The following is a 15,184-nucleotide window of genomic DNA, read 5'->3' on the forward strand; positions in this document are numbered from 1 at the left end:
CTAGCGCCTTGAGACCCTACGGGTGAGTAGTGCGCTATATAAATGTACTGATTGATTGATTGATTATATAGTTGATTCAAGTAATTATTTTTTGCTCTAGGCACTTCTTATAGCAGATTTCCCAGTTCCTTTGTTTTACCTAAGTGTACCAAAGTATACTGACAGTCAAAACATTTGTGAATAATAATAAATGAATGCAGAATGATTTAGAGAACGCGTGACATGTTGCTATGGCTTTTTCCTTTACTATGTAAATATAGAGCGGGTGGATGAGAGGAAAACAACCGCAAATTTTTCTTCAAAATATTTAACAATTCGGCAAAACAATGAAGACATACAAAAAAAAAGAGATAAACCGAAATATCTAACGAAATGTAGTCGTGATGAGTGTTTTTAACAACTTCCCTTGCATTTAACTTGACTTACTGGGCGCAATTCAAGCTGCATACATAGAAAGCAGTGGCAAACTCAATAGGTCTGGCAGTGTTTTCATGTGTGTCATGTCTCATCAAGGTCTGCTTTAGGTAAGCTCTAAAGGCGGCATTGCCTGCATTGCACGACTTACGTAAATAAAACAATAAATGGGCATACCAGAATGATGTTGGGTCAGCCCTTTTCATCTATTGGTCTGTCCAACACTCATTTATACTTTGCTTCTGCCCACCACAGCATGGGGTAGTGGGTCAGCCCACTTGGCCATTGTCTTTCTTTCATTGTGACTAATGGCATTTTGTCTTATCATATGTGCATGTGTGTCTAAAGAGAAGTGCAATTCAGCGCCACGGCTGGTGAGCCGATACTCTACTGTGCCAACATGTTTTTCTTTTTTTTCTTGTCTCTTTCATTTACTTTAGTTTTTATTTAGGAAGTGATTGTTTATCTGTTTCCTGGCCAAGTAGGGAAAAATGCTGGATATTTACCCAGCACAAATAGTGTGGAGGATGCCTTTATCTAGCAGGACATGAAGAAACAGACTCCAGGCATTGGTAGGGTGGTGTCCATCTTGTAATGGGAATGCAGCATGTGTGAAGCATTAGAAAGTATGTGCCTAAACAAACGTGCAGTAAGTCCATGAAGGTTTGCAGATGACAAAACAGTAAAACCAATTTAACTTTTTTGAATAAAAATATTAATGTTAGGAATCAAACTTCTGTTTCAGGAGTTTTAGGATATTGCACACAGATATTTTGTGCTGCAGTCTAGTAGTATTTGTCTGCTGGCAACGAATAAGGCTTATGGTAAGGGAATACATTGTTTTTTACATAATATTCCTTTTTGATGATTTTTTAGCACTGGGCACCTTTTGGGCTTATAGTGGAATTGCTTATGCTAGTTTGAAGATTTGTTTTAAAGAGCATTGTATTTCTTTCAGACCTAACAACAAAGAGCAGTTGACAAGCAGCAGCAACCAAGGAATGCAGAAAGTTAGGTATCTGGGCCAAGGAAAGAGAAACACTAACAATAGCGTACATGCCATAATTTCCAGAAAGACAAAAAGGAACTAGAGAGAAGAAATAGGGGAAATGTATTTTCCTCGTCGACTGATATTGCAACAGAAGCAATTTCAGGTGGAAGACAGCTAAAATAAAGAGGCTTTTGGCTTTAAAAATCAAGTCTCCTGCGTGAATTGGTATGTAGGTATAAATGCAAAAGGTGATTGGTATTTGGGGGCACAGCGGTTTGGGACATTTGAAGGTGCAAATTGAGCGAAACATGATAATGGGGCTACTGTGGAACAGAGAATTGAAAGCAGAAGACAGATAAACATTGCATCTGGATAATTTACAGGAGGAGTGTTTTCAAATAAAGTGACTTTTAGGCATAGATGCTTATTGGTCACATGCCAAGAGAAGCCCCTTTACCACACTGACATTTTAGCCACCTGCACAATGTATCTTGGAAATGGTAGTTTTATTTTTAACATGCTAATCAGTGTTTTAAAAGGGCAAGGCCCTGTCTCTGCTGAGTCTTCATATCTGTCCTTGACGGAACGATCAAGGATACAAGGAACAGAAGGACCTGGACTATAGTAGGGCCCAAACACTCCGACTAGGGCGGTTGTTATTCATGCTTTTATGCTGCCATCACTTAGAAACTCACCCTTTTTTCACCCCACTTCTAGAACTGATAAGTAATTGCTAAAAAATAAGAGGCTATAAAGTGAATAACTTCACTTGCATTTAACTTGACTTACTGGGCACATTTGAGGCATACATAGAAAGCAGTGGCAAACTCAATAGGTCTGGCAGTTTTGTCAAGTGCTAGTATCTCATCAAGGTCTGCTTTAGGTAAGCTCTAGACTAATCTAGGACTGTTACACTCTCAGTGATAGCAGACACTGTCTGGTGCAAGCACAGTAGTTTGAGGGTGATCAGATGGCAAAGTGACTGAAACTTGGCAGAGGAGTAGGAAGAAGCCCTGGGCAGAGTTTCCGGAGTTCTGCTTCGTGGAACTCCACAAAGTGACCCAAAAACTCCGCTGCACTACACGGAGTTCCGCAAAGCAGCAAAGTTTGTTAGGTCATGCGCGTTCAAATTTAATTTAAGCGCTGAGTGTTTATATTGCGCTGGAAAATCAGCGAGAACAGCACTATGTGCAGTGCAAGACGGCACTGCTTCTTTCTGCTGATCGAGTAGATTTTCTGCTTGAGGAACAACTTCCCCAACACGAATGGATGGTTTCTCAATGCGAGGGGTTGCGACCATCCGCGACAGCCCATATTGAGAAATCCCACTGGGAGGTGGTCTAGTGTTGGACTTTTCTCACTTGTACAAGTGAGGAAAAACTCCGCTCTGTAAACCAGAGCACAGTTTTTCGCAACTCTGCATGATCTGTGGAGTGAGGAAAACACGGCAAACGCCACAAACAGAGCAGAGTTCACCGCCCAGGCCTAGTCTGATGGTAGATGGGTGAAAATGAGTTTGGTCTGTGTAGGTTGGCAGAAAATGTTTGAGAAACTAAAATGGTTGAAGTCGTTAAAATGGTTAATGGCTAACAAAGGGGGAGGTCAAAGAGTTATGGCAATTAGAAAAAAAAGGGAACTCAGGCTTATAAGATGAAACTAATGAGCAGGAGAGGAGTGTGGGAAGTTTCGTAAAGATTCTTTCAGATAGCTCGAAGAGGTTCTAAGTAATAAAGGGCTCTGATTGCCAGCTGTGATAACACTGGGAACTAAAGCCAGTAGTGAGAGCTTCAGCATCATGCAAGAGGTCTGCGAAACTCTCAGGGCTAGATGAAGGGGGTTGGAGGTACATATGAGGGCGAAGCATTTGAATGGTTAGCAAAGAGGCACTGAGTGCTAGTAGAGTAAAATGTGTGACTCCCACACCATTGTGCTCACATGCCATGTGCATGAGTGTACAGTGGATATTTAGCACATGTGCAGTAATAAGGCTCCATATATGGTGAATGCGTAAGTGCTGGAGCTGTGTAATACATTTTGAATGTTCCCTGCTTTAGCATGGTATATGATTGAGGGTAGATATAGCTTTCCTATACAGTGAAAATGTATTGTCAGTATCCCTGAGGCTTAAGGCTACCCACAGAAATTATGTGCGGTCCTTGTTAGTAATGGGCAGCTGCATAGTTTTTCCTGAGTGACGATATAGGGTAGCTGGTAACAGGTAGAGTTAGTTTAGGGGTTTTTCTGTTAAAGGTGGCAAGGCCTGCCCATTTGTCTGCTCCTGATGACTACTTAGGAAAGCTGATGAGAGTATGGTGCTGAGATTTCACTTTTTATTTTGTTCTGGTTTGGATACTCCTTGGAGCTAGCAATATTGCTACTGCCGTGAGACCCATCACAAAGTACAAAGGCTGTGTCTGAGTTTCAGAGAGAAAATAAGTACACTTGAAAGATAATCACCCCATATCATTTCTGAAACTTCAACAACAGATTCACGTTCCCTGTCTGAAAAATGGGTATAAAAGTGGAACTGTGAAATGATCGATCTGTAAGTCAAAAGACTGGAGGTACCAACCCATCTGTGTTTTTTCTGCCTTCTTTCCTACAATATATGTAATAAAGTCAATGAATAAAATATCTGTCAGTTTCCTTTGTTATGTATTCAGTCATAGTCCAATAACTTTCTGTTCAATTAATTATATGCCCAATCCTTTGCTTGTTTGTTTCTTATAGCCTGACAGAGTAGGGGTCATTGTTAGTAGGACTTTACTCTGTCCAATCTATTAAGAATAAAAACTGCATGCGAAGGACAAAATAAAAACCATGCCACCACACATCCTGGCTAAATACTCCCAGTATGTGGGGGCCATTAGTTTTTTACAATGATCAGTCCTGAGCACACTTTAGTTGTTTTCTGTATATATGGTGCAGCCCCAAGTAATTGTGCACGCCAATGGATACTATTTTTGGAACAGGAACCTCGAGAGATGCGGTCATGAACACGTGTTCGACTCAATGACTGTCAGTACTTTTATTCTACTGGAGTATGTTGAAAGAACTCTAAGAATTACTTGGGGCTGCACCATATATACAAGAGCCTTGGAAGTTTTGATATTGTGATTAGGTAATTTGAACTATTTACTTGAATCTCACTTGTAAGGATTGGATGTAGCAAGTTAGAAGGTGCTCATTATACTTTTTGCATCATATGGGGACTCGTTCCTTTGACTTGTGAATGGAACATTGAGCCCTGAATTGTGTGTTAAAGCGCACGATGAAACAAGTGTTGGATGTTTTATGTGAAAATCTTACTTCATCCTGCTGTGGATTTATTGCCAGTCTAAATTGGAATATAGAATAAGTACATTGGAACTGCATATTAAGACTCTGCCTTTTTTAATTTAAAGAAAACTACTATGGTGTGCTCAGGACTGATCATTGTTTCTGTTATATCCCCTTTGTTGTGGAGTAACATGAGGTTAAATCGGTAACTGACCTCTTTCTCCTTGGAGGACTAGTATTGATTGTATTTGTGCATTATGATAGCCTGATATGTCTGTAGAGTACCTGTTTTCTCCTTTCTGTACCTTACCAATTAGTATTGAAGCCATTCTTTTTTTGTTAACCTGTCAAAGAAGGAAGTTGTCCTTAGGGTGGGTATACTCTCAATTTGGTGGACGGGCCCCCAATGATGGAAAAGGTAATATCCTCGCCATCCTGACATAGCTAATTCTGTCCCCAAATCATAGCTATAGGTTTTCTTACCTCCTTCTGTCAAGAGATTGCAGTGCAACCTTTAATTATACCCTGTTGGTTACTTCATAAGGGGCCCTATGCAAATCTTTCGATTTTGATAAGATCACCCTAAGTATTAGATGGCACCATTTAACTGGGATACATTTTCAGTACCTACATATGCTTTAACAAACATTTGTTTTCAGGTGTTTTAATCAGATTTGTTTAATTGACCTGACCAAGGATTCCAGAATGCTCTAATACACTGCAAACAGAAAGGTGTTCTCATAACATGGAACATTTTGCCAATTCTATATCTGACCTTCATACATCCCATGACTTTGTGAGTTAAAAACTGTAGCCAGCTGTAGATGAGTAAATATCTTTATCTAGTCTTGCAAGGTTCTAATCATCTTTGTCATTGGCCACCTCTACAGGTAAACTTAAAGGAGTAAGAGCATTTGAGGAACACGAGACAGGTCCCTAAATGACCTTTAAAATCACTGCATCATGGCCCATTGTGCAATGCAGTTGCATTATGTGCTAGGTCTGTCAAAATAACTTGGAAACATAAAAACGTTCGAGATATTTAGGTCAATGAGGTAGTGCTGGCATCTAAGTCAGTTTGAACACTAAAGGCCTCAAGACACAAAATCACAGGGTTTGTGACCACAAAGTGCTTTTCCTTATGCATAAAAGCCCTTTTTATGAGTTGGAAAATTCATTTGGCTCTTAAAAGTTTTGTTTCTGAATTGCACATTGAAGAGGTTGTGAAAGGAATTTATCAATAGTTTATAAGTGCAATTCCTGTCGCAAACCATTGATGAGCTTGTAATCCCCAAATTGGGTAAGTAACTAATTTTCAAATGGGAATGGGTCTATTTTAGACCCATTCCTTTGGGTTATCATGTTGGCAGCCTCATGGGTCAGAATGTTCCAAAGGACCACTATCTTCTCTCCCTGAAGTTTCACTAAATGAAAGACTTATTTTTTTCAAAGCAGCACTTATTCCTTTATTGATCAAGAGCTGCTTTAAAAAAAAGATTTCCGCTTTGGAATGCAGTCTTAGAAATGGTGGTGCACTGTCAACTGCAGGCCACCATCCACATGAATACAGACAATCACAGAGGGTCACAAATTGCCACCAGCCTAATGAAGATTAACTAGGCAGGTCATCCTGCAACCCCCTTCTATTCAGTATGTTGTGAACCGCCCTAATAGTACATATGTACGATTCCAAAATACTATTACATCTACAGAAATTCTGGGTGCAATTTTTTACCACTTTTTGCAAATGAAATGATAGTACATCAGGACTCTAAACTTGCATAAGGAGGTGGATGCCAATTGTGCTCAATCCTTGTTTACAGTTCTACCTGGTCGTTAGTGCCTGTTGAAACCAAAATAAGGCATAATAATGTTCTCCTTTTTGATAATCAGAACAGTTTGTTTAATTAAACAATAACTCAAAATGTAAGCTATTTAGACAACAGCTGGTAAAAACTGAGGTTACTATGCTATTTGCATAACTACTGGCCACGTTGTGAATACTAAACAATACAAAACATAATGGATGGCATTGTTGAATTAATCTAAGCTACAGGTAATTACTCAGGCCGTATCACAGTTCATTGTTGTTTTGCATGCCATGCCACATCAGTTTGGACCCAGCTATATTCAGACTAGTTTTGACCATGCTCCAATGGGAACAGTGCAGCACAAACTTCCAAGCCAGGTCCTCCCTGAACCGGTACACAAGCAACCCAGGACTGGTTTCGCCCTTGTTATAGGCTCTTTAGCCAGTTTAACTTGGTTCCAGTGACACAGTGTACAGAGGACCATTGTCTGGGCATATTAGCCCCACGTAGGACGACGTATTAAAGTATTCAAAAAGTGATGGATGGAATGCTTGAATCAATCTCAGCCAGTGGTAATTACCTGGGGCTGCATCCCAGTCCATCGTTATTTCAAGCTGAACCGTTCCCATGAGGGACTGGGCCAAGACTGATTTGCACAGGGCTGGGTCCATACGGAGGTGTCATAATGGACAAAAACGAAAGATTTGGATACATTCCTGAGTGATTGCGAGAGGCTGAGATCAATCCACCACCTTGCTGTTTTTATGTTGTGCATATTGTATGCTATTTAGTGAGCCACCATGTGCATAATGAATTTCTTTACTATTTGCAAGAAAACAGGCAAACCTGTACATCAGTTTTACTATTTAGCCACCTGCTAGAGAAGCACTGAAATGTATTTGCTAGGCCACCTGCTCACATTGCACAATTTATGCTATTTAACCAGCAGCCGGGTAAATAATTAAATGTAATTCTATTTCCAAGGCTGCTGGCCAAACTATACATAATGTCTGCTGTTTTATCAGCAGCCTGTTAATGAGTGACGTTTCTTTACTGTTTGCTTAACGCAGTACATAATGGCTGTAATTTAGCAACAGACCAGGTAAGCAATCAAATTTCTTTGCTATTTACATGGCTGCAGGCGAAAGAATACGCATCCTCTGCTAACTAGCGAGAGGCTTGTAAATAGTTAGGTTTACTGCATGGCTTTTGGTCAAACCGTGGATAATCTGTACCATTTAACCAGTGGCTGGGTGAATGGTGACGTTTTCTGGCTATTTGCATGGCTGGCAGCCAAGCAGTGCAAAATCTCTAATATTTAGCCAGCCACCAGGTAAATAGTAAAGTTTCTCGGCTATTTTTGAGGCCGCTTATGGTGACCAGCTAAATTGCCACTACCTTTTTATTCTATAAATTGTTATGTGTTTAAACTATGCCTTCAGTTTATAGGTATCGAAAGCAAATATACTTTTTTTTCTGAAGCAATAAGAGTCATATTTCCTGCTTGCGATATGCATTAAAACTAGCAAGGTTATACATATCGCTTACTGTGTATAAATTATAGAGCATGGTTATTTAGTCTTTTTTTACATTTAAAATCTTATATTGCAAGATTATGACCGTCACTTTTGGAGGTGACCTGTTTTAATTTTTATTTCCGCTTATTCTTGTGGCAATAAATAGTAATAAAAAGTATTAAAACGAATAACCATTGCCTATGCTTGCTAAGACCAGACCTGTAGGCCTTGACAATGCCTGTTTTACTTTCCATTCGGATATTTGTAGTGCATGTTTGAAAGCAAATTAAATATTAGTATGCAAGGGAAAAAACGAACTTGGTGATGCACTCTCCCCACCTTTGGAGTAAGCAAGTAGAGATCTCAGCATTAAAAGAAAGTATACAAATATCATTATGTGCTTTCAGCTTGAACACTGCAAACATGCAATGGTGAAGACATTAGGTCTAGCTTTGAGACCTATCTCTCGTTATGACATTACTTAAGCAGAATTATATTTACAGATGCACTAAACTCACCCTGAAAAGGAAAAAAAGATGGGGTGACACAGTCGCTGTTGTTGCTAGTGTCATTTTATCGACATGCATCAGTATTGTGGCGTATGCATCATCCATCATGTCTGCACCTACAGATTGATGAGGGCGCCATTTTCTTTTTTAATCGACCGATCTGAGATGGCAGATGCCACTTTAATCAGTAAAGAAAGAAATATATATATATAACTATATATGTATATATATATATATATATATATACATATATATATATATAACTATATATATATATATACATATATATATTGTTATATATATATATGTATATATATATATATATAGTTATATATATATATATATATATATATATATATATATATATATATATATATATATATATATATATATATATATATATATATATATATATATATATATATTACCTACTGGCGAAAGCCAGTAGGTATATATAGTTAGGATTGTTTTCCATAGGGAAATCGCAACATTCTATTGGGAATAACTTTGGCGCCGGTTGAGGAATCTTCCTGAAATTTTCCTTAACTTTGCCTCGCGGCGCTCCGCTCCTTCCCTGAAAGTTTGGGGGAGATTCTTCAAGCGGGGGACGAGATAAAAGGGGGTCCCAAAATGTGTTTTCCCCATGTTAATTTCCTTAGGGCGGTTGGACTCACTTTTAGCCCGAACGGCTGAATGGTTTTCCACCAAACTTGGCAAAATTGTAGGGACTGGTAGCCCGATGTGCCTTTGCTATGTCTCAAGATATGTGCTCCAGTGGTTTTTACGAAAATTAACTTTGAAAAGATATATATTGGGCTACATTGGGCTATATATATGTTAGAACCCAAATGCAGCCCAATGTAGCCCAATGTAGCCCAATGTAGCCCAATGAAGCCCAAAGATGGCCACCAGAGACAAAAAAAACAAATGTAGCCCAAATATCAGCCAGATGTAGCCCAACTATAGCCCAATGACAGAATGTCCCAGAGTGTTCTAAAGAACAACTAGAGCGCTAACAGTCTTACTTATGACAAAAGTATGGCACACCTGAAGTCATCTTGATTGGAATAAAGTGTTAACATTTAAAACATTTAATTTGCAAAGGAACAAAATGAGGGGGTTCATTTTGCCATAAAAATTATGATTAGTGCTGAAGAAAGAAAAATTAGGGCACATTTTGAGTGACTTCTCAAATCCTCTTATATTCCATTAAAAAAATTCTGATATGCAGTCTCCCAAGATGGCCACCAGAGACAAAAGAGCCCAAATGTAGCCCAAATATCAGCCAGATGTAGCCCAACTATAGCCCAATGACAGAATGTCCCAGAGTGTTCTAAAGAACAACTAGAACGCTAACAGTCTTACTTATGACAAAAGTATGGCACACCTGAAGTCATCTTGATTGGAATAAAGTGGTAACACTTAATACATTTAATTTGAAAAGGAACAAAATGAGGGGTTTCATTTTGCCATAGAAATTTTATATATATATATATTCACTGAAAAAACCATAGGTTACACACCAGTTATAGTTAGGAATTAGCATTTAAAAAACCTTTGAAATTCACTGAAAAAACCATAAGTTTCACACCAGTTATAGTTAGCTGGAAATTTTACTCGCATAAAACCATTGAAATTCCCACGTTATAGTGAGTTGGACTCACTATAACTTGCACGTCTGCAATGCACTGCTGATGACGTCACATATTACATCACTCATGCATATATTTAAATATTTAAACATTCTGATCACTGCACGCTGCTGCACCTAGCGCTGTATTGTTGCTGCTGTTTTTAGTATTTTAAAAAATAAAATTTCTATCTATTGTATAGCGCGTGCGCGCTGCTGCCTTTAGCGCTATTCCACCTAAGCGCTTTATCGTGATTCCTCCCCTCTCACTTGCACCTTAAATCGTTCCCCTCATCCCGCATTTAGCGGGAAACTGACCTGCTTAGGGAACTGAGGGCTTCTAGAGACATCGCGCTGGGCTGTTTGTTGCCGCCATCTTAGGTGAGTGAGGGAAGCCAGGGAGCGCCGAATTGCGGCCGCCATCTTGGTTGGGGGGTCTAGCGCTCGCACTACAGGACTACAGAGACTACGGCTATTTAAGATGGCTACCCTACAGGCGCGCAGCGTGGGCGCGCAGCGGGAGCACAGGCGGAGCGCCGGAGGTGCGCCAGAGGTAAGCCCGTTTGCGCCCGTTCGTGCACGGGACTCGCCGGGGGCCGGACAGAATGCCTCTGGGCACGTAGGTGCTCCCCTCCGCTCGTACTCCCGCGAGGAGCTTCTGAGTTTCAACTCTGGTTGTGCCAGCAACCTAAGGGACAGCTCCTCTAGCAAGCACCCAGCAGTGGTATCCTGCAGATTGCTAAATGTGCGCTCGCTCGTAAAACACTGCGACGAGATTGCGCTACTTATAGAGTCCCTGAATATGGACATACTGTTCATGACAGAGACGTGGACAACATCTACCAGCTCTGTGGAATTGGGGTCTGCGTGCCCCCCGGGCTTTAAAATAGTGCATACTCCTAGAGCGGGAGGCAGAGGAGGCGGAATTGGCATTATATTCAGACAGACATTACATCTTGTTCAGCACAAGGTGAAGGCTATTGCTGGATGCGAAACACTGGCTTTTTCCATCAAGGACCCGGGAGGTGTGCTACTCACAGGTCTATTATGTTACAGACCCCCAGCTTGCCCGCTAGCGGCCGTTCCTGAGCTCATTGACCTGGTATATGATCTCTCCCACTCCCACACTAAGATGATGGTGTTGGGGGACTTCAATCTGTGCTCAGAGGGTTCAACTAAGTCGGCCTATGAAGAACTGGTACAAGCCTGTCTTAATATCGAGCTACAACAACTAGTACTCTCTAAAACCCATGTAAAGGGCCACATACTTGACCTACTTTTTGCGGACCCCGGCAATACCTCTATCCTTGATGTTCAGCCGCAGTGTTGGACGGACCATGCTCTTGTTCAGTTCTCCCATGTGTGTACCAGCACCCCTCTGAGGAGAGAGAGTGTGGCGGGCACGAGAACGGGGAGACTGTGGTCCAGGCTCCTCAGACAGGCCGCCCCGCCCTCTCTGTTGCCGGACGGCTTTGTGTTGGGAGGGAGCGTGGACGAGAGCTATGAGACTCTCTGTCAGAAAATCTCCACAGCTCTGGACTCTGTGGCCCCGAAAAGGAGAATCAAAGATAGGACCAACCTTGCCATGCCATGGTACTCGGAAGATCTCCGGCAGCTCAAGCTACAATGTAAACGGGCTGAGCGAACCTGGAGGAAACAGTACCTGGAACCGCATAGGGTCCTCTTTAGGCAAGCACTGGCACTTTATAAGACCAAGATCAAGCTGGCTAAAGCCAGATTTTTGGAAAGCTCTCTGCTGGCAGCGGTCAACAAATCTCAGGCCCTATTCAAGATCGTAAAGGACCTGGCCCATCCCAGATGTACCAAAAATGCCATCCCGGCCTCACAAGCTCTCTGCGATCAGTTAGCACTAGCCTTTGAGGATAAAATTTCCAACATTTTAAATAACCTCCCCCTTCCAACTGGGAGCACTACATATGATTCCATCTTGCCCGAAAATGAGAAGGAGTGCACTAAATCTGTGGAGCTAAGCACGTTCCCGCTACCATCTTTTGAGGACTTCTGCTCTGTGGCTGATGGGGTGTCCTCTGGTTCACCTCTGGACCCTCTACCACCCAGATTTTGGAAACTCTGTCGCGATGAGCTATTTCCACCATCGTTTCTTACCTGTTGCCAGTCCTTCACCTCGGCACGGGTGCAAGACTGCTGGAAACTGGCAGTGGTTTCCCCACTGCTTAAAAAGGAAAATCTGGATCCCACATGCCCAGCTAACTTTAGGCCCATCTCCCTCCTGCCATTTCCCATCAAGATCCTAGAGAAACTGGCCACAAAACACCTATCCAACTTTCTTGAGAAGAACGACTGTTTGGATGTGGCTCAGTTTGGGTTTCGACCGGCACACGGGACAGAGTCAGCCTTGGTGTCCGTTCTTGATGATCTTCGGACGCGGGCCGACATGGGCCAGGCAGCCTTTTTAGTACTGCTTGACATGTCGGCCGCGTTCGACACGGTCAACCATGTGACTCTGATCAGGAGATTGTCGGAGGCGGGGGTGTCAGGGTTGGCCCTGGAATGGTTGGTGTCTTATCTTGGGCAAAGACATCAGGTAGTTGCACTACTGCCCTACCAATCTAACATCAAGAGGGTAGGTCAGGGAGTTCCCCAGGGCTCGGCCATCAGCCCCATTCTCTTCAACCTGTACCTCCGGCCCCTGATCACACTGATCAGGTCTTTTGGCATTACGGTCACCAACTATGCTGACGACACCCAGCTTATCTTCTCGTTTGAGGGTAAGGGTGGGTTGTCACAGGAGGTGTTCCACCAATGCATGAGGGCCACGGCAGAATGGTTAGGGAAAAATTCCCTCCAATTCAACAGCTCGAAAACAGAGGTTTTGCACTGCTCCTTGGACCGGATTCCCAGACCCTTTCCACAGGGTTTTTGGCCTCCAGACTTCCTGGGCTCTAATCTGCTGGCTGATTCAGTTCGGAATCTGGGGGTCAAGTTTAGTTCTGACTTACAACTAGACACCTCAGTAAACAAGACAGTGGCCACGTGTATGGGCCTACTTGGATCCCTGAGAAAGATTCTACCTCTGCTTCCAGCACTGGCAAGACCAGAAGTAGTGCGGAGCATAATCCTTAGTCGCTTGGACTATTGCAACGCACTGCTTCTGGGGGCTCCAACTGCCGTGCTTGGGAAACTCCAGCGGATTCAGAACTGCGCCGCTAAATTGGCACTTTCACGGCACCGCTCGGACTCCTCCACTAAGGCACTCAGGGATCTTCACTGGCTCCCAATTTCTCAACGGGTGAATTTTAAGGCTTTGTGTATCGTTTTTAAGGCTCTGCATGGCCAAGGCCCGGTCCCTTTACAGGATCTATTCTCCTGGTACACCCCCGTAAGAACTCTCCGATCGGCATTTCTGGTGGGGGTACCCAAGTTTCGGAGGACTCGGATGGGCGGTCGCTCTTTCAGGATTGCTGCGGCACGACTGTGGAACTCCTTACCACTGAATGTTAGGAGCCTGGAAGTATTTTCCATCTTTAAAAAGGAGTTAAAAACGTACCTGTTCCCCAGTACAATGCAGTAAGATCAGAAGCTGGTAAAATCTCGCTTTGTGTCAGAACAGTCTTAGCGCCAGGATGCCCGGTGGGTGACAGTGATAGCGCTTTATAAGAACGCCTATACATACATACATACATTACTCGCTAATATATGTATTCACTAAGATACACTTAATAAGCCAGTTAACCAATCAATTTTTTTTTTTATAAACACTGAAAAAACCATAGGTTTCTGGCCTTATATAGTTAGGAATTAGCATTTAAAAAACCTTTGAAATTCACTGAAAAAACCATAGGTTTCAGGCCTTATATAGTTAGGAATTAGCATTTAAAAAACCTTTGAAATTCACTGAAAAAACCATAGGTTTCAGGCCTTATATAGTTAGGAATCAGCATTTAAAAAACCTTTGAAATTCACTGAAAAAACCATAGGTTTCAGGCCTTATATAGTTAGGAATTAGCATTTAAAAAAACCTTTGAAATTCACTGAAAAAACCATAGGTTTCAGGGGTTATATAGTTAGGAATTAGTTTTTTAAAAAAACTTTGAAATTCACTCAAAAAACTATAAGTTTTAGTGGTGTTATAGTTAGCTGGACATTTTACTCATACAAAACCAATGAAATTGCTCCTATATAGTTAGTTGTACTAACTATATTTCGCGCACCCGCAATCCACTGCTGATGATGTCACATATTAGATCATTCATGACATGGTCAGTGACATCACTGATGACATCTCAAATGACATCACTGATGACATCACTGATGACATCATCCACGTGACAATCACATACACCTTTTCATACACTATTACAATTTTTCATCACTGTTTGTAAAATACAGAGTATCATATTTAAATCCATTGTCACAGCAATACAAGTATCTAAATATCCACTCAGTGATTCATAGATGTATACACACATCTAATCACTTACCTATGGATTCACTCATACATGCTGTCAAAGAACAATAGAACACTATCAAAAATACTTATACATCTATATCGACATTAAACAACAGCACGCATCCTATTCACATATGAAGTCATCCTACTCACTTATGCAAACAATGGATCATACTTACATAGTTTCTTAGCAAAACACTTATACAAACACCACTTCTTCTATTCATTTAGATAGTAAGTCATACTTAGTGAATTATAAAATCATTATTACAAGTATACAGTTATCCATACAGTCACTCACACAATCATTGTGTCTTATGTATACTTATTTATATACAACAACTGACACATACACTGCCTTTTATTTTTCTAGTTTGTTGGACCTGTACCTTTGAGAAATATATTTGCTCATCACCACACCCATAAAGAGATTCCCTCACCCAAACTGTTAGAACATGTAGTTTTAACTTCATATATCTACTGAATCAACTATTCACACATCTTTGGACAGTCACACACCCCCCACCGAACCACACACACTTTCACACTCCCATACAAATACTCAGTTAACTAATCAATAACTAATATAGACTTTCACATA

This window comes from Lissotriton helveticus, chromosome 2_1 (genome assembly GCF_964261635.1).
Source record: "Lissotriton helveticus chromosome 2_1, aLisHel1.1, whole genome shotgun sequence".
Taxonomy (NCBI): domain Eukaryota; kingdom Metazoa; phylum Chordata; class Amphibia; order Caudata; family Salamandridae; genus Lissotriton; species Lissotriton helveticus.